We start from the raw sequence: 18,780 nt of genomic DNA, 5'->3' as shown, positions 1-18,780 counted from the left end.
AAATGATGCCCTGGTTCCCCACAGTTGTAGCAGATCACCTCAGAGTATGCCATAAGGCCCGAAGCAGGGGAAAGAGCAGTTTTCTGGATGTCCTAGCTCTTCTTTTGCTGATTCTTGCCTTGAGATTTCCCACTGATCTGAGAGTCAGAACCACCAGCAGATTGATCTTGGGCAATTACAGGAGCCTGCCCAGATTGTGCCCCCATTTGGGGCGGAGGTGGGCCGTACCACTGCCCAACCGGCGCTCCCCCCCCCCCATTGTGATAAGGGAAATTCATCAGAGTTCCTGGTTCCTTCTCATCCTCCAGCCAGATGTTGTCTCTCAGGAAGCAGAAATAACCACCAGACAGCTCAATTGAAGCAGATTGCAAGCCTAATTTCAATCTTCTGCAGGTTTGGGGGAGAGGTAAGGTAGGGGATCCACCTACTCCGGCTCCGGTGGCGTGCTGGTGGGCAGGAGTCCAGTCAAGCATTCCCATCTCGCAACACGGCGTGGATCTCCTGAATTCACTTCTCCTTTCGCCCATCGAACGAACGCAATCGATGGCTCATTGGGGTGGGGCATCCTGTGCTTCTCCGAGAAATCTCCTTCGAAGTAGATCCGCAGGGCTAGATTCAGCAGCTCCCAATCCACATGGTCCTTGCACATCCGAGCATACCTGCGCGAGTGAGAGAACAGATTCGGTCCCTCCTCGGCTTCCTCCCTCGCAGCTTCCTCCTCTGCTTCCCTCCATTTGCGCGTGCACTGGGTCCAGGAGAGAGCGTCGTCGCGGATCCGCATCGCCCGCTCCCTCCATCTCCTCCCTCGAGTCTCCCGCAACACCGCCGGCGTGACGGAGTCGAGCGGCTGGAGCATCCACGGGAAGGCTTTGTAGACATGTGGGAGATGCATCTTCTACATCTGCCTGTCTTCCAGCCATTCCCCGTGGATATGGCCGACGACTCCATGGGGCGCGCGAGCGGACTTGCTGAGGGGGGCAGGCGCGCCCGGAGTCAGGAGGCGGGGGGTGGCGGCGAGATCTATGGCGGCGGCGAGGGTGGAGGTAGTGGCGGGGGCGGCGGCAAGGGTGGAGGTGGTGGCGGGGGCGAAGGGGATTGCGGGAGCGGTCATCTATTTGCCAATTACTCCCTCCTTTTCGGTTTATATGGCTCAATTCAAAAATCTCACCAACCAAGGTAGATGATGAATGGTGGAATACTTTTTGTAGTTTGCGAAAGCACCTAATTAATGCACCTGTTTTCCTCAAAAAATTATGTTTATCAATGCATAAATTTCGTCCCTCGTTTTCTCTGTGTTTCGCACACTCGACATTGTGTGGGAATTTTGACTGTGCATCATATGAAGATGTGCTATGCATGAATGTTGATCGGCATGATGTTAACTGGCTGGTAGTTCCATTTTCGACCATGAATAAAACTTCCAACATGATGTTAGCCCTGTTTGAAAAGGACGTGTTAATATAAATGCTCTGCCTCTGAAAGTTGCAGTTTCTTATCTGAAACTGAACTTGTAGTTTCTTATCTGAAACTGAAACTTGTAGTTTCTTCTCTGAGAATCACATTGTCTGCACTTTTATACTCCTATGAAACTACATTTTTTTAAGTGCTAAAAATAGATCTCAAGAATTCATAAAATACTTCATGTGCTCATACTGCAAATCTGAAATTCAATAGACATTCATATCTGAAAGTACTCTCAAAATACACAACACAAAATACAATTCACAACCTGCAAATACTGACAACCCTAAGCTCCTCCTGACAATTCACAACCTGCCCGACTATTGGGCTGGGGGGCAGCCCCCTCCTATTCCTCAGCAGCAGACAGCCGCCCCGTGAGATGATGTGAACGGCGAGGGAGACGATGGCGGGGAAGCGTCGTCGGGCCAACTGCTTTTCTCCTCTTGTAGTTGGGTTCGGTCGACGAAGACTCCACCGGCTCGATCTGGTAGGACACCCTCACAAACGGCACCCTGTAGATGCTCGATCCTTCAATCTCTGGTGGATGCTCCATCTGGGATCGATACTCCCACCACCGCTCCCTCACGATCGGATTCGGTGAATCTGTTTGCTCCATGGCCCAGAGGAGCAGCTCTATGTACTCCGGCACGACTCCCTCCGGGAGTATCGCCGCCTTTTCGCTCTGTTGCAGATATTTGGCCATGGATGTCGCCGTCGCCGCTAGTTGGTCCTTGTTGTCAAACCAAGACTGTATCTCCAACATCCTAGCTAGCTTCACAGGGTCGCCGTCTGCGATCCTCACGTATCGGTTGTACTCCTCCATCGATCTACTTCTCCACAGCACCTTCACTCGCCGGCGGTGGTTTTTGAATGGAAGAGGAGAGGAGCAGCGCTGGTTTTGGATTAGAACAGGAGAGGAGCGACGCTGGTTTTGGACTGGAATGGGAGAGGAGGGGCGGTGGTTTTGAAATGGAAGAGGAGAGGAGTGGCGCTGCATTTAGATTGGAACAGGAGAGGAGTGGCGGTGGTTTAAGAGGAGAAGAGCGGAAGAGCAGCGCTGGTCTTGGAAGTATTTTTTTTGTTGTTTTGCGTATTTTGGGTCAAAGTTTGACCACGTACTGTATTTGACAAGCAAAATGTGAATGCATGTCACCAAAAATTGTATCGTTTGGTTCGTATCTGAATGTACTTTCAAATTATATTATTTTTGCAACGTATAACATATACTTTATGTGCGAAAATCATGGTCAATTATGACCCAGAATAAAAGGGAGACTAGTTAATGTGGGGTCGCTTTATTAATTGAAGGGTAAATTGATTTTGATTTTGATCCAGTCACAGCGCGCCGGCCCTCTCGTCCAATCCTAAATCGCTACCGCATGCTCCTCTCCCTCTTCTCCATTGCAAAACCACCTCCTCTCCTCTCCATCATCTCCATTCCAAAACCACTGTCTCGCCTCTCCCTCTTCTGATCTTCTCCATTGCAAAACCACCTCCTCTCCTCTCCATCATCTCCACTCCAAAACCATTGTCTCGCCTCTCCCTCTTCTCTATTGCAAGACCACCGTCTCTCCTCTGTTTTCTAGACGCTTTGCTCCATGGCGCGGGCGCAATCCATGGATACAAAATTAGTATACTGTATACTATTTAAAAGTCGAGGGCGGGGCTTTTCCTGCGCGGTAGGCGGCGGGGCAGTTCCGCCTAGTCGGTTCGACAGAGACGCGAGAGACGAGGGAGTAGGCTGCTGCAAACGTAGGGCTGTGTGATTTGACAGCGAGTTACTGCTGGACAAGTGGGGCCCCGTGATTTGACTTGCCATTATCATTTTAACTGCGGCGCTACGACCGGCGTGAGTCTCCCAGATTCCTGACCACCTCCATACAGGTGCCTCTCCCAATGCTCCACCATGTAGTAGAGGCTGGCTCTTGCATGAGAGCCCACTTCTCCACTTTTTCCTTGCCTCTCTTTCCTCCACATATGCAAAAATGTCATGTAAAGCGCACTATTGTACTTACTTTTACTTGCTCCTACAGGTGCTTAAGCTTGCCACATAGGCATAAAGTCTGATGTGGCAAGTTAATCAAGAAGATAGAGACTAGTTTGGTGACCCAAGGAAGAAACAGTGCTAAGCGCGTGTACCTAGGTGAAAAGACAATTTGAGTATATAGCTAATTAAATGAAGCAAACTTAGCAACACCATTTCATTGGAAGAGGTCACTCCTTGGCAAATGCAATAAATACTAGTACTCCCTGTGTCCCATAATATAAGAACGTTTTTGGCACTACACTAGTGTCAAAAACGTTCTTATATTATGGGACGGAGGGAGTACGAAGAAAGAGATAGAGAGAAGTAAAAAAACACACTTATAGCCAACCTTATAGCCAAAACCTTGTTGTAGTATGAGTGACTAAGTGATGACTATGTATGACATGCCAACATCAGATAGCCTAACGCACCATGTTAAATATCCAAGGGCGCGACCGCATGAGCGACGCGACGGTCATGGTAGGCGCGACCACAGTACGGGCTGCTGGCAGCCCTTGTATCTGAGATCAAACGGTCGCATGCTAAGTTGCTGAAAATTTGCATAATAACCCTCCAGGATAGGATATTCACCCATAGGTCTAGAATCACGCCATGCAACCGTTCGATCTCAGATCCAAGGGCTCTCGGAAGCCCGTATCATGGGAGAATGGAAAGCCACTACCCTGCCATTCGCACGCTGGCAGTTCGCTCCTACTCGTCCCCGCATGTCCTTCAATACTACGGCGGTTCGCTCCTAGTCATCCCGTCCATTCACATTACGGCAGTTCCACTAATCCTAACCCTCCTCCCAAATCCATGGCATCCCAAATCTCCACGATCGGCGGTGAGTACAAGGTTAGAACCATCACCGGCGATGAGTTCGACGTCATCTACACCCGTTCTTCCGCGATGGTGAAAGGATGCCTTTCTCGCTTTAGACGCATGTTCGAAAACTCAGATGATGAGTGGGTCGCTGGGCTAGATGTTGAGCACACCACAGTCTTGGGGAGAGAGAAGGATCTAAAGGACGAAGAGAGGAAGAATCCCGACGTGATCCAGGTTTGCGTACATAATGTTTGCTTGGTCTACCACATATGCCATGCCGACGTTGAGTGCCAGGATTTTAAGAACTTCCTCGAGAGCAACCTAGTCAAATTCGTTACTTTAGACTTTGGTAACGACAAAGAAGTCCTGCGTCGGATAGGCCTCATTGTAGGCAACACCTTCGACCTCCAGAAGAATCGGCTGGTGTCCTCTCGTCAGCCTTCAATGCTGACCCTGGCAGGAGCCATGGTTCATCCTTCGTACGGTAAACTGGAGAAACCTCATTACACGTTTCATCGTCATGCATGGCAGCGGAATGTACTAGATACAGACCACATCCACTATGCTGCAATGGATGGCTACCTTTGCTTCAATATCTACAAGGGTTGGATGAAGAGCAACAGCCAAGTGTGCGGTTCAAGCAAAGAAGTATCGGCCAAGAGGAAGAGGGACAAGGACGAAGTCGAGGACATGGACGAGGACTCCGAGTAAGGTGGCAGTGTCGTTGCTCATGGTGGTTCTAATGCAGTGTCTACCGGAATAGTTGCAAAGTTTAATTTCAGGTGTGCTTAATTTAATTTGAGGGGTGTGTCGTGCTGAGCCCCCAGCAGAACTATGTTATGTTTCTTCTCGTTACTTTAACTCTTTAGTACGTACATACTAGTATTTCTTACATTTCATCTTTTAGTTGGTATAGTACTACCACTCGTTTCTTCACATTATATACGTACAATATATATGGCCAACATCATATAGCCAGCAGTTTAGTTGTCAAAGAATTTCAGGGTGCTTAGTTTTGTCAAAGAATTCCAGGATGCTTAGAGGGTGCTTGGATCCAAGGGACTTATTTTAGTCTAACTAAAAATAGTCTCTTTAAGAGGCTAAAGTTCCAAGCACCCTGACTAAAGAGGGGCTAAAACTAGTCTTGAGACTAAATTTTTTTAGTCAGGGGTACCCCTACTAAAATGTGGATTAGTCCTCTCTCTACTCATTTAACTCCTCTCCTTTAACACAGGCGAGTTCTGCATTGGAGGGTTTGGAGGATAATAAATGCTCATTAACTTGATTTTAGCCTTTTTAGTATTTGGATCCAAGTATGGGTGAGGCTAGCATGTTTTAGTCCCACTACTTTCAGTCATGGGACTAAAACGTATCCAAGCACCCTCTTAGTTTTATTTGAGGGGTGGGTTGTGTTGGACACCATTATTGTGACTAGCCTTTTTAATAGTACTATATGCATAATTTGGCGACGAGCGCTCTCTATATGTACCACCTTTTTTTTTTAATTTCAAGTTTTGCTCCATGGCGCAATCCATCGATACTACTGATGTACAAAAGTATACATTTTTTAAAAGGCTAGAGGGCGGGACAGTCTAGCTTGGTCGGTTTCACGAGAGGCGAGGGCCTTTGTGATTTGACGGCTCATTACTGCTGGAAGGCGGGGCCTTGTGATTTGACTGCTCGTATAAATGCGTTGACGACCTGATCCAGGAGGAGCAAAGAACCGTGTGGTATGCTCAAGTTTTCCACTGGAGTAGTACTGCGACGGAGGAGCACGAAACATGGCAGCCCAGTGCGATATGGCGATAAAAAATGATCTAATTTGCTAGTCATCTCATTGTTAGCATTGTTCTATTCATTCCCTCAAAAAAACCATTGTTCTATTCATGCCTCACAGAGAACGTGACACGTGCGGCGAAACACCCGAAGCAAAAGATGAAACACAGGAGCAAACGAAGAAGGAAGATTATCACCCCAAATGATCTAATTCGTCGCGGAGTCGTAACTGCTTCTTCATCGCCTCCACGACCTCCATCTCCTTGTGCGTCTCCTCCGCCATCTTCATCATTGTGTCCATGACATGGCATTTCTCGACGCGAGCCTTCATCATCTGTTCCATGGCCATATTACGTACCTTGACAGCAGCCGGGTGCTCGATGCGGAGCTTCGCCAACTCTTCCTTCTGTTCCATGACGAGGGCCTGCAGCATCTTCATCGAGGAACTACTATTCTCATGCAGCTTCTTCCAGCCGGCGTTCTTCTCCTTCAACAGGTCGATCTCGTGGCAGAGCTTCGCATTGTCCTCCCGAAGTCGCAGGATTTTGCCGGTCACCTTCTTCTCTGAGGCAATGCTCTTCTTTAGCAGCATCACCAAGCCGGCAGTCAACTCCCCATACCGATTGAGCTCAGCGGGCATGTCGTCGAGACTCTCCTTCAGCAACTCCATCAAGCCTTGGATGAACTCCTTCTGCTTATTGAGCTGATCGGGCATGCCGTCGAGGGATAACGACTCCAGCTCTGCCGGCTCGGCATGTTCGCCTCCGCGGCTAGGGCGCTCCTGGGAGCCATCACCTGCCCGTGAGAGATCTTTCGAGGTCTCTGCGTGGCGGCGAGCCCTCTTTTTTTCCGCAGCCTTGGTTGCCGCTCCCTTGTTACGAGTAGTTCTCGACCTAGAGCTCTGCTCACCGGCCATGGCAACGACGGACGAAGAAGAAGCACTTATGAGGAGGAAAGGTAGAGTAATTTTTGGTTAGGTAGTTCCCCTTTTTATAACCTAAGTACTAACACTAGTACTAATACCTGCATAGTGGGAACACGTTCAGGTTTGGTACGTACTAGTAGGTGTGAGCAGGCTTTCGAATGTGATGGGAACAAGGTAAAGATTAATTGATGGTTTTGGTTTCGAGGCCCAAAACGGCTCCCAATGAGTTTAGCGGAACATAAATTGCAAGTACTACACTGCTCAAATGAGTAAATATTATGTTACTATCAAAAATTGGCACAAAATACGAAGGAGACCAATGGAAGTACTACTAGCAACCCACGATTTAACTACTCGCACGCACGCAGTGGAGTAATAATGTCTTTCTTCCGCCCTCACGTCCACTCAATTTGCATGCGCTGTATTAATTGACCATCAATGAAGTAAACGACTTTACATGCGTCAAATTATCACATGGGGTGGATCTTGGTACAAAATTGCGTCTGCCCGTGTACCCGCGTGTGCGTGCGAGGGAATGAGTGCGTGCGTGGCGTGCGTGCACATCTTCACTTCGTGCATGTACCGCTAGTATGGCTCAGGGAGGACGAGTACATTCTTCTGGAACCAGTAGCACGTCACTGTGATCAATCCATGCAAGGAGGTCGCGACAACGCCTCCACATGTTCCACATGGCTTCATGAACTATAAGAGAGACACTGTGTAGCGTGCCATTGGTATTCTAATTTACGTGTTTTGCACATACTCGAAGTACTAGTAAGGTACACGTGCATTGCACGCATCAGATTTTGCAACCAAATTATGAATAAATACCACACTATAGCATGTAAGCTCTGAGTCATATATGCCTGATGTAGCCCTTCGTTTAATTCTTATAGTTCATCTCATTCAAAATCAATTAGTTTTTATAAAAAAGCTAAGAACGCGGGAATAGGAAAAACATGGGATTATAGTGGAATGTCGTCTTGAATCCTACAGGATTGTACGAGTGTTTGATTGTGCATAGAAAAAAACGCAGAATTCTTTCAAAGAGGTTTGAGTGGATGGGATGTTTCCTATGAAATCTAGTGCAAATGAATCATATGGAAAAATTCCTATGGTTTACAATCCTATGAATCAAACAACCAAGATAGGAAAAATTCCTAATGATTAGAATCCTCCAAAATTCCTTTGAGAATCCTTTGAATCAAAGAAGCCCTTAATCTATTTTATGATTCATGGAATTGTGCGTTGTAAAGCATAAAGTAAAAACAAATAATGGCAATTCAACTAGAAAAAAAGTTTGGGCAGTTATGGTACGGAAGATTCTAGAACAAAAGAGAACCACTGTTGTTTTGAGGTTTGTGCATTATGCTTAAGTTCAACCATGGAGTCTGCTAGATTGTACATGTGGCAAAATCCGGTGGGGGCTAGAAGATGGTGCGAGGGGCTGAGTGGAGGGAGACTATGAAGGAATGCACAAGTGCGAGATCGATATTTAGAGAGAGGGGGCGAACACGTGCGCTGTTGCGCGCAGTGGCGGAGCCATGAAAAATAAATGAGCGAGGGGGCCAAGCATTGCTAATCCTTTACGAGGAGGGTCAATTCATGAACTTAAACCATTTTTAGCAGCAATTGTCTAATGATCACATTCATATTAGCCTCGATATATAGTGATGTTAGGGGGGAGGGGGCAGGGCCCTTACTTCCCCCTGTCTTCGCCATTGTGCACGCGTCTGAGAGATGAAGCGGAAGGCATGGATGATGAGAGGGGGACGTTGGATATATAATTAATGTGGGTGTATTAGCTATATATGTTAATCCTATATAGAGAGGTATAGATTGATCGATGTGGACGTGGGAAAGAGGGTGAGACCTCACTGTATATATCGATTGATCGGTTTGTGTTGAAAACTATGAAAGACCTAGCTATATACACACATACATAGAGGAACATCGATCATTGCGCATGCACGCGTGAGAGATAAAGAATGCCCGATATGATGGAGAGGGGGATGTGTGTTGGTGTGTGCCTTCATGGGAGACCGACCTGAAGAAAAAGATTGCATGCATGCGATGGATAATGCCGACTGGTAGTGTGTGTGCATGCATGCACGAGAGAAAGTTAGTGGTACAATTATAAAGAGAAGACTACTGTGTGGGTGTAAAAGAATAGCTGAATAGGTGAGGTCATAATCAATGTAAAGTTGAATTCAAATATTTGAATAAGAGATCCTGATGTTTGAAACCCATGCATGCATGAATATAACAGAGATCTACGCGGTGTGGTTTGGAAACAAGCATGTTGTAATTTATACACATTGAACAAGGTCAGACTGATTTGAATTTGAGATACAGATGGCAGACATCATTTGGCCACGTCGCATCCGTGCATGGACAGACTATTCAAATTGGAGATGATGGGCGGCTTTGCATCACATATCTATATCTATACCCCTATATATATATTATATTTTATATTTTTTTATATTGTGTGCGGGTAACTTTAACTTTGAAAGATGGTCGTTGGATGAGGCGAATCCGATCGTCCAAAGATGGCAAATTTGAGCACTACTGGCCGTTGCATATCATCTAGATTCCACCAGATTTCGCCACATGTATAATCTAGAAGACTCCATGGTTGAACTTAAGCATAATGCACAAACATCAAAACACAAGCACTTCTTATTTGTTCTAGAATCTTCCATATCAGAATTGCCCAAATGTTTTTCTACATGATTTGCCATTATTTGTTTTTTACTTTATGTCTTACGACGCACAATTCCATGAATATTAAAATATATTAGCTTTCTTATAAAAACTAGATGATTTTGAATGAAATGAACTATAAGAATTAAACGAACATCTACATCATTCATATATGACTCAAATCTTGCATGCTATAATGTGGTATTTATTCATAATTTGGTTGCCAAATCTCATGCGTGCAATGCACGTGTACCTTACTCTAGTCTAAATGGTGTTTGTGTGTGTGTTGTGCGTGATGAGGTGCAAATTGTCTTTTTTGGGTACACGTTAAGCTTGTTCTTCCAAAATTTCAAGCCGCGCCTTGTTATGCAGAAAATTCAAGCTAGCGTCTCTGTCTATCGTCCTGCGAAACTCCCGCCTCTTCAACCCGCGCCTTGTTAGCCCGAAATATTTAAGATATATCTTTGTCTCGTTGTGCTCCGACAACTCCCTCCATCTCAACCCGCGCCTTGCTATTCCGAAATTACAACGCGTGTGAAAACTCCCACCTCCTGTGAAATCCCGACATGCGAAATGCCCGTGGTACCCCTAAACCGAAAGAACCGCCTCAAATCGGTGGGGGTACTTTCGTAACTTACCCCACATTTCGGACAAGCGTGTCTCTAAGCCTTGGTTCCCCACTGCCGTCCCATCCGCCCACCCATTCGTACACCGAGGCCGTGAAAACCCGCGACGAAACCCCACACCCTGCTCCGTCCGCCACCCAGCCGGAGCCTCTTCCCCGACGACATCGTCCACAGCAACACCTCGACTGTTGGAAATATGCCCTAGAGGCAATAATAAAAGATTATTATATTTCCTTGTTCATGATAATTGTCTATTGTTCATGCTATAATTGTATTGTCCGGAAATCGTAATACATGTGTGAATACATAGACCACAATGTGTCCCTAGTGAGCCTCTAGTTGACTAGCTCATTGATAAACAGATAGTCATCGTTTCCTGGCTATGGACATAGGGATGTCATTGATAACGGGGTCACATCATTAGGAGAATGATGTGATGGACAAGACCCAAACCTAAGCATAGCATAAAGATCGTGTAGTTCGTTTGCTAGAGCTTTTGCAATGTCAAGTATCATTTCCTTAGACCATGAGGTTGTGCAACTCCCGGATACCGTATGAGTGCTTTGGGTGTGCCAAACATCACAACGTAACTGGGTGGCTATAAAGGTAAACTACGGGTATCTCCGAAAGTGTCTGTTGGATTGGCACGAACCGAGACTGGGATTTGTCACTCCGTATGACGGAGAGGTATCTCTTGGGCCCACTCGGTAATGCATCATCATAATGAGCTCAATGTGACCAAGGGGTTGGTCACGGGATCATGCATTACGGTACGAGTAAAGTGACTTGCCGGTAACGAGATTGAACAAGGTATTGGGATACCGACGATCGAGTCTCGGGCAAGTAACCTACCGATTGACAAAGGGAATTGAATACGGGATTGATTAAGTCCTCAACATCGTGGTTCATCCGATGAGATCATCGAGGAGCATGTGGGAGCCAACATGGGTATCCAGATCCCGCTGTTGGTTATTGGCCGAAGAGGCGTCTCGGTCATGTCTGCATGTCTCCCGAACCCGTAGGGTCTACACACTTAAGGTCCGGTGACACTAGGGTTGTAAAGATATGAATATGCAGTAATCCGAAAGTTGTTCGGAGTCCCGGATGAGATCCCGGACGTCACGAGGAGTTCCGGAATGGTCCGGAGGTAAAGAATTATATATAGAAGTGTTGTTTCGGCCAACGGGAATGTTTCGGGGTCACCGGTATTGTACCGGGACCACCGGATGGGTCCCGGGGGTCCACCGGGTGGGGCCACCCATCCCGGAGGGCCCCATGGGCTGAAGTGGGAGGGGGAACCAGCCCATAGTGGGCTGGTGCGCCCCCCTTGGCCCACCCCCTTGCGCCTAGGGTTGAAACCCTAGGGTGGGGGGGCGCCCCACTTGCCTTGGGGGGTACTCCACCCCCCTTGGCCGCCGCCCCCCTTGGGAGATTGGATCTCCAAGGGCCGGCGCCCCCCAGGGGGCCTATATAAAGGGGGGAGGGAGGGGGCAGCCACACCCTTGCATCTTGGCGCCTCTCTCTCTCCTGCTACACCTCTCCCTCTCGCGCAGACGCTCGGCGAAGCACTGCTGCGGTGACAACTGCATCCACCACCACACCGTCGTGCTGTTGGATCTTCATCAACCTCTCCTTCCCCCTTGCTGGATCAAGAAGGAGGAGACGTCATCCGCTCCGTACGTGTGTTGAACGCGGAGGTGCCGTCCGTTCGGCGCTTGGTCATCGGTGATTTGGATCACGTCGAGTACGACTCCCTCATCCCCGTTCTTTGAACGCTTCCGCTCGCGATCTACAAAGGTATGCAGATGCATCCGATCACTCGTTGCTAGATGAACTCATAGATGGATCTTGGTGAAACCGTAGGAAAAATTTTGTTTTCTGCAACGTTCCGCAACAGTGGCATCATGAGCTAGGTTTATGCGTAGTTCTCTTTGCACGAGTAGAACACAATTTGTTGTGGGCGTAGATGTTGTCAACTTTCTTGCCGCTACTAGTCTTATTTTGCTTCAGCGGTATTGTGGGATGAAGCGGCCCGGACCAACCTTACACGTACGCTTACGTGAGACCGGTTCCACCGACTAACATGCACTAGTTGCATAAGGTGGCTGGCGGGTGTCTGTCTCTCCCACTTCAGTTGGAGCGGATTCGATGAAAAGGGTCCTTATGAAGGGTAAATAGAAGTTGACAAATCACGTTGTGGCTTTCACGTAGGTAAGAAAACGTTCTTGCTAGAACCCTATTTCAGCCACGTAAAACTTGCAACAACAATTAGAGGACGTCTAACTTGTTTTTGCAGCAAGTGTTTTGTGATGTGATATGGCCAAAGTTGTGATGAATGATGAATGATATATATGTGATGTATGAGATGTTCATGCTATTGTAATAGGAATCACGACTTGCATGTCGATGAGTATGACAACCGGCAGGAGCCATAGGAGTTGTCTTTATTTTCTGTATGACCTGCGTGTCATTGAGAAACGCCATGTAAATTACCTTACTTTATTGCTAAACGTGTTAGCCATAGTAGTAGAAGTAATAGTTGGCGAGCAACTTCATGGAGACACGATGATGGAGATCATGATGATGGAGATCATGGTGTCATGCCGGTGACAAGATGATCATGGAGCCCCAAGATGGAGATCAAAGGAGCTATGTGATATTGGCCATATCATGTCACTATTATTATTTGATTGCATGTGATGTTTATCAGGTTTTGCATCTTGTTTACTTAGAACGACGGTAGTAAATAAGATGATCCCTCATAATAATTTCAAGAAATTGTTCCCCCTAACTGTGCACCGTTGCGACAGTTCGTTGTTTCGAAGCACCACGTGATGATCGGGTGTGATAGATTCCAACGTTCACATACAACGGGTGTAAGACAGATTTACACATGCAAAACACTTAGGTTATCTTGACGAGCCTAGCATGTACAGACATGGCCTCGGAACACGGAGGACCGAAATGTCGAGCATGAGTCGTATAGAAGATACGATCAACATGGAGATGTTCACCGATGATGACTAGTCCGTCTCACGTGATGATCGGACACGGCCTAGTCGAGTCGGATCATGTTTCACTTAGATGACTAGAGGGATGTCTAATCTGAGTAGGAGTTCATTAATAATTTGATTAGATGAACTTAATTATCATGAACTTAGTCTAAAATCTTTACAATATGTCTTGTAGATCAAATGGCCCACACCAATGTTGCCCTCAACTTCATCACGTTCCTAGAGAAAACCAAGCTGAAAGATGATGGCAGCAACTATACGGACTGGGTCCGGAACCTGAGGATCATCCTCATAGCTGCCAAGAAAGATTATGTCCTAGAAGCACCACTAGGTGAAGCACCATTCCTAGCAAACCAAGACGTTATGAACGCCTATCAGTCACGTGCTGATGATTACTCCCTCGTTCAGTGCGGCATGCTTTACAGCTTAGAACCGGGGCTCCAAAAGCGTTTTGAGCAACGCGGAGCATATGAGATGTTCGAGGAGCTGAAAATGGTTTTCCAAGCTCATGCCCGGGTCGAGAGATATGAAGTCTCCGACAAGTTCTTTAGTTGTAAGATGGAGGAAAATAGCTCTGTCAGTGAACACATACTCAAGATGTCTGGGTTGCACAACCGCTTGACTCAGCTGGGAGTTAATCTCCCGGATGACGCGGTCATTGACAAAATCCTTCAGTCGCTTCCACCAAGCTACAAGAGCTTTGTGATGAACTTCAATATGCAGGGGATGGAAAAGACCATTCTCGAGGTATATTCAATGCTGAAATCAGCAGAGGTGGAGATCAAAAAGGAACATCAAGTGTTGATGGTCAATAAAACCACCAAGTTCAAGAAGGGCAAGGGAAAGAAGAACTTCAAGAAAGACGGCAAGGATGTTGCCACGCCTGGTAACCAAGTTGCCGGGAAGAAGTCAAAGTATGGACCCAAGCCTGAGACTGAGTGCTTTTATTGCAAAGGGAAGGGTCACTGGAAGCGGAACTGCCCCAAATACTTAGCGGACAAGAAGGCCGGCAACACTAAAGGTTTATGTGATATACATGTAATTGATGTGTACCTTACCAGTGCTCGTAGTAGCTCCTGGGTATTTGATACCGGTGCTGTTGCTCATATTTGTAAATCAAAGCAGGAGCTGCGGAATAAGCGGAGACTGGCGAAGGACGAGGTGACGATGCGCGTCGGGAATGGTTCCAAGGTCGATGTGATCGCCGTCGGCACGCTACCTCTACATTTACCTACGGGATTAGTTTTAAACCTCAATAATTGTTATTTAGTGCCAAGTTTGAGCATGAACATTGTATCTGGATCTCGTTTAATTCGAGATGGCTACTCATTTAAATCCGAGAATAATGGTTGTTCTATTTATATGAGTGATATGTTTTATGGTCATGCTCCGATGGTCAATGGTTTATTCTTAATGAATCTCGTGCGTGATAATACACATATTCATAGTGTGAATACCAAAAGAATTAAAGTTGATAACGATAGTCCCACATACTTGTGGCACTGCCGCCTTGGTCACATTGGTGTCAAGCGCATGAAGAAGCTCCATGCTGATGGACTTTTAGAGTCTCTCGATTATGAATCATTTGAAACATGCGAACCATGCCTTATGGGCAAAATGACCAAGACTCCGTTCTCCGAAACAATGGAGCGAGCAACCAACTTATTGGAAATCATACATACTGATGTGTGCGGTCCAATGAGTGTTGAGGCTCGTGGAGGATATCGTTATGTTCTCACTCTCACTGATGACTTGAGTAGATATGGGTATGTCTACTTAATGAAACACAAGTCTGAGACCTTTGAAAAGTTCAAGGAATTTCAGAATGAGGTAGAGAATCAACGTGACCGAAAAATAAAGTTCTTACGATCAGATCGTGGAGGAGAATATTCAAGTCACGAATTTGGCACACACTTAAGGAAATGTGGAATCGTTTCACAACTCACGCCGCCTGGAACACCTCAACGTAATGGTGTGTCCGAACGTCGTAATCGCACTCTATTGGATACGCTGCGATCTATGATATCTCTTACTGATTTACCGCTATCATTTTGGGGATACGCTCTAGAGACAGCCGCATTCACTTTAAATAGGGCACCGTCTAAATCCGTTGAGATGACACCGTATGAATTATGGTTTGGGAAGAAACCTAAGATGTCGTTTCTAAAAGTTTGGGGATGCGATGCTTATGTCAAGAAACTTCAACCTGAAAAGCTCGAACCCAAGTCGGAAAAATGCGTCTTCATAGGATACCCTAAGGAAACCATTGGGTATACCTTCTACCTCAGATCCGAAGGCAAGATCTTTGTTGCCAGGAATGGATCCTTTCTAGAGAAAGAGTTTCTCTTGAAAGAAGTAAGTGGGAGGAAAGTGGAGCTTGATGAAGTACTGCCTCTTGAAACGGAAAGTAGCGCAGCTCGGGAAAATGTTCCTGTGGTGCCTGCACCGATTAGAGAGGAGGTTAATGATGATGATCAAGATACTTCGGACCAAGCTCCTACTGAACTTCGTAGGTCCACAAGGACACGTTCCGCACCAGAGTGGTACGGCAACCCTGTCCTAGAAATCATGTTGTTAGACAACAGTGAACCTTCGAACTATGAAGAAGCGATGGCGGGACCGGATTCCAACAAATGGCTGGAGGCCATGTAGTCCGAGATAGGATCCATGTATGAAAACAAAGTATGGACTTTGACAGACTTGCTCGATGATCGGCGAGCGATAGAAAATAAATGGATCTTTAAGAAGAAGACGGACGCGGATGGTAATGTCACCATCTATAAAGCTCGACTTGTCGCTAAGGGTTATCGGCAAGTTCAAGGGGTTGACTACGATGAGACTTTCTCTCCCGTAGCGAAGCTGAAGTCCGTCCGAATCATGTTAGCAATTGCCGCATACTATGATTATGAGATATGGCAAATGGACGTCAAAACGGCATTCCTTAACGGCTATCTTAAGGAAGAACTGTATATGATGCAGCCGGAAGGTTTTGTCGACCCTAAGAATGCTAACAAGGTATGCAAGCTCCAGCGATCCATTTATGGGCTGGTGCAAGCATCTCGGAGTTGGAACATTCGCTTTGATGAGATGATCAAGGCGTTTGGGTTTATGCAGACTTATGGAGAAGCCTGCATTTACAAGAAAGTGAGTGGGAGCTCTGTAGCATTTCTCATATTATATGTAGATGACATACTTTTGATGGGAAATGATATAGAACTTTTGGACAGCGTTAAGGCCTACTTGAATAAGAGTTTTTCAATGAAGGACCTTGGAGAAGCTGCTTATATATTAGGCATCAAGATCTATAGAGATAGATCGAGACGCCTCATCGGTCCTTCACAAAGTACGTACCTTGACAAGATATTGAAGAAGTTCAATATGGATCAGTCCAAGAAGGGGTTCTTTCCTGTATTGCAAGGTGTGCGATTGAGCACGGCTCAATGCTCGACCACGGCAGAAGATATAGAAGAGATGAGTGTCATACCCTATGCCTCAGCCATAGGGTCATGTATGCCATGCTGTGTACCAGACCTGATGTAAACCTTGCTGTAAGTTTGGTAGGTAGGTACCAAAGTAATCCCGGCAAGGAACACTGGACAACGGTCAAAAACATCCTGAAGTACCTGAAGAGGACCAAGGATATGTTTCTCATTTATGGAGGTGCCGAAGAGCTTGTCGTAAAGGGTTACGTCGACGCTAGCTTCGACACAGATCTGGATGACTCTAAGTCACAAACCGGATACGTGTATATTTTGAATGGTGGGGCAGTAAGCTGGTGCAGTTGCATGCAAGGCGTCGTGGCGGGATCTACATGTGAAGCGGAATATATGGCAGCCTCGGAGGCAGGACAAGAAGCAATGTGGATGAAGGAGTTCATTACCGACCTAGGAGTCATACCCAATGCGTCGGACCCGATGACTCTCTTCTGTGACAACACTGGAGCTATTGCCCTTGCGAAGGAGCCCAGGTTTCACAGGAAGACCAAGCATATCAAGCGCCGCTTCAACTCCATTCGTGAAAGTGTTCAAAATGGAGACATAGAGATTTGTAAAGTACATACGGACCTGAATGTGGCAGATCCGTTGACTAAACCTCTCCCTAGAGCAAAACATGATCAACACCAAAATTCCATGGGTGTTCGATTCATCACAATGTAACTAGACTATTGTCTCTAGTGCAAGTGGGAGACTGTTGGAAATATACCCTAGAGGCAATAATAAAAGATTATTATATTTCCTTGTTCATGATAATTGTCTATTGTTCATGCTATAATTGTATTGTCCGGAAATCGTAATACATGTGTGAATACATAGACCACAATGTGTCCCTAGTGAGCCTCTAGTTGACTAGCTCGTTGATCAACAGATAGTCATGGTTTCCTGGCTATGGACATAGGGACGTCATTGATAACGGGGTCACATCATTAGGAGAATGATGGATGGACAAGACCCAAACCTAAGCATAGCATAAAGATCGTGTAGTTCGTTTGCTAGAGCTTTTGCAATGTCAAGTATCATTTCCTTAGACCATGAGGTTGTGCAACTCCCGGATACCGTATGAGTGCTTTGGGTGTGCCAAACGTCACAACGTAACTGGGTGGCTATAAAGGTACACTACGGGTATCTCCGAAAGTGTCTGTTGGGTTGGCACGAACCGAGACTGGGATTTGTCACTCCGTATGACGGAGAGGTATCTCTTGGGCCCACTCGGTAATGCATCATCATAATGAGCTCAATGTGACCAAGGGGTTGGTCACGGGATCATGCATTACGGTACGAGTAAAGTGACTTGCCGGTAACGAGATTGAACAAGGTATTGGGATACCGACGATCGAGTCTCGGGCAAGTAACGTACCGATTGACAAAGGGAATTGAATACAGGATTGATTAAGTCCTCGACATCGTGGTTCATCCGATGAGATCATCGAGGAGCATGTGGGAGCCAACATGGGTATCCAGATCCCGCTGTTGGTTATTGGCCGGAGAGGCGTCTCGGTCATGTCTGCATGTCTCCCGAACCCGTAGGGTCTACACACTTAAGGTCCGGTGACGCTAGGGTTGTAAAGATATGAATATGCAGTAATCCGAAAGTTGTTTGGAGTCCCGGATGAGATCCCGAACGTCACGAGGAGTTCCGGAATGGCCCGGAGGTAAAGAATTATATATAGAAGTGCTGTTTCGGCCAACGGGAAAGTTTCGGGGTCACCGGTATTGTACCGGGACCACCGGATGGGTCCCGGGGGTCCACCGGGTGGGGACACCCATCCCGGAGGGCCCCATGGGCTGAAGTGGGAGGGGGAACCAGCCCATAGTGGGCTGGTGCGCCCCCCTTGGCCCACCCCCTTGCGCCTAGGGTTGAAACCCTAGGGTGGGGGGGCGCCCCACTTGCCTTGGGGGGTACTCCACCCCCCTTGGCCGCCGC

Source organism: Triticum urartu, chromosome 7A, assembly GCF_056163025.1.
Source record: "Triticum urartu cultivar PI428250 chromosome 7A, HENAU_Tu73, whole genome shotgun sequence".
In the NCBI taxonomy this organism is placed as follows: domain Eukaryota; kingdom Viridiplantae; phylum Streptophyta; class Magnoliopsida; order Poales; family Poaceae; genus Triticum; species Triticum urartu.
This window is presented reverse-complemented; position numbering follows the sequence as displayed.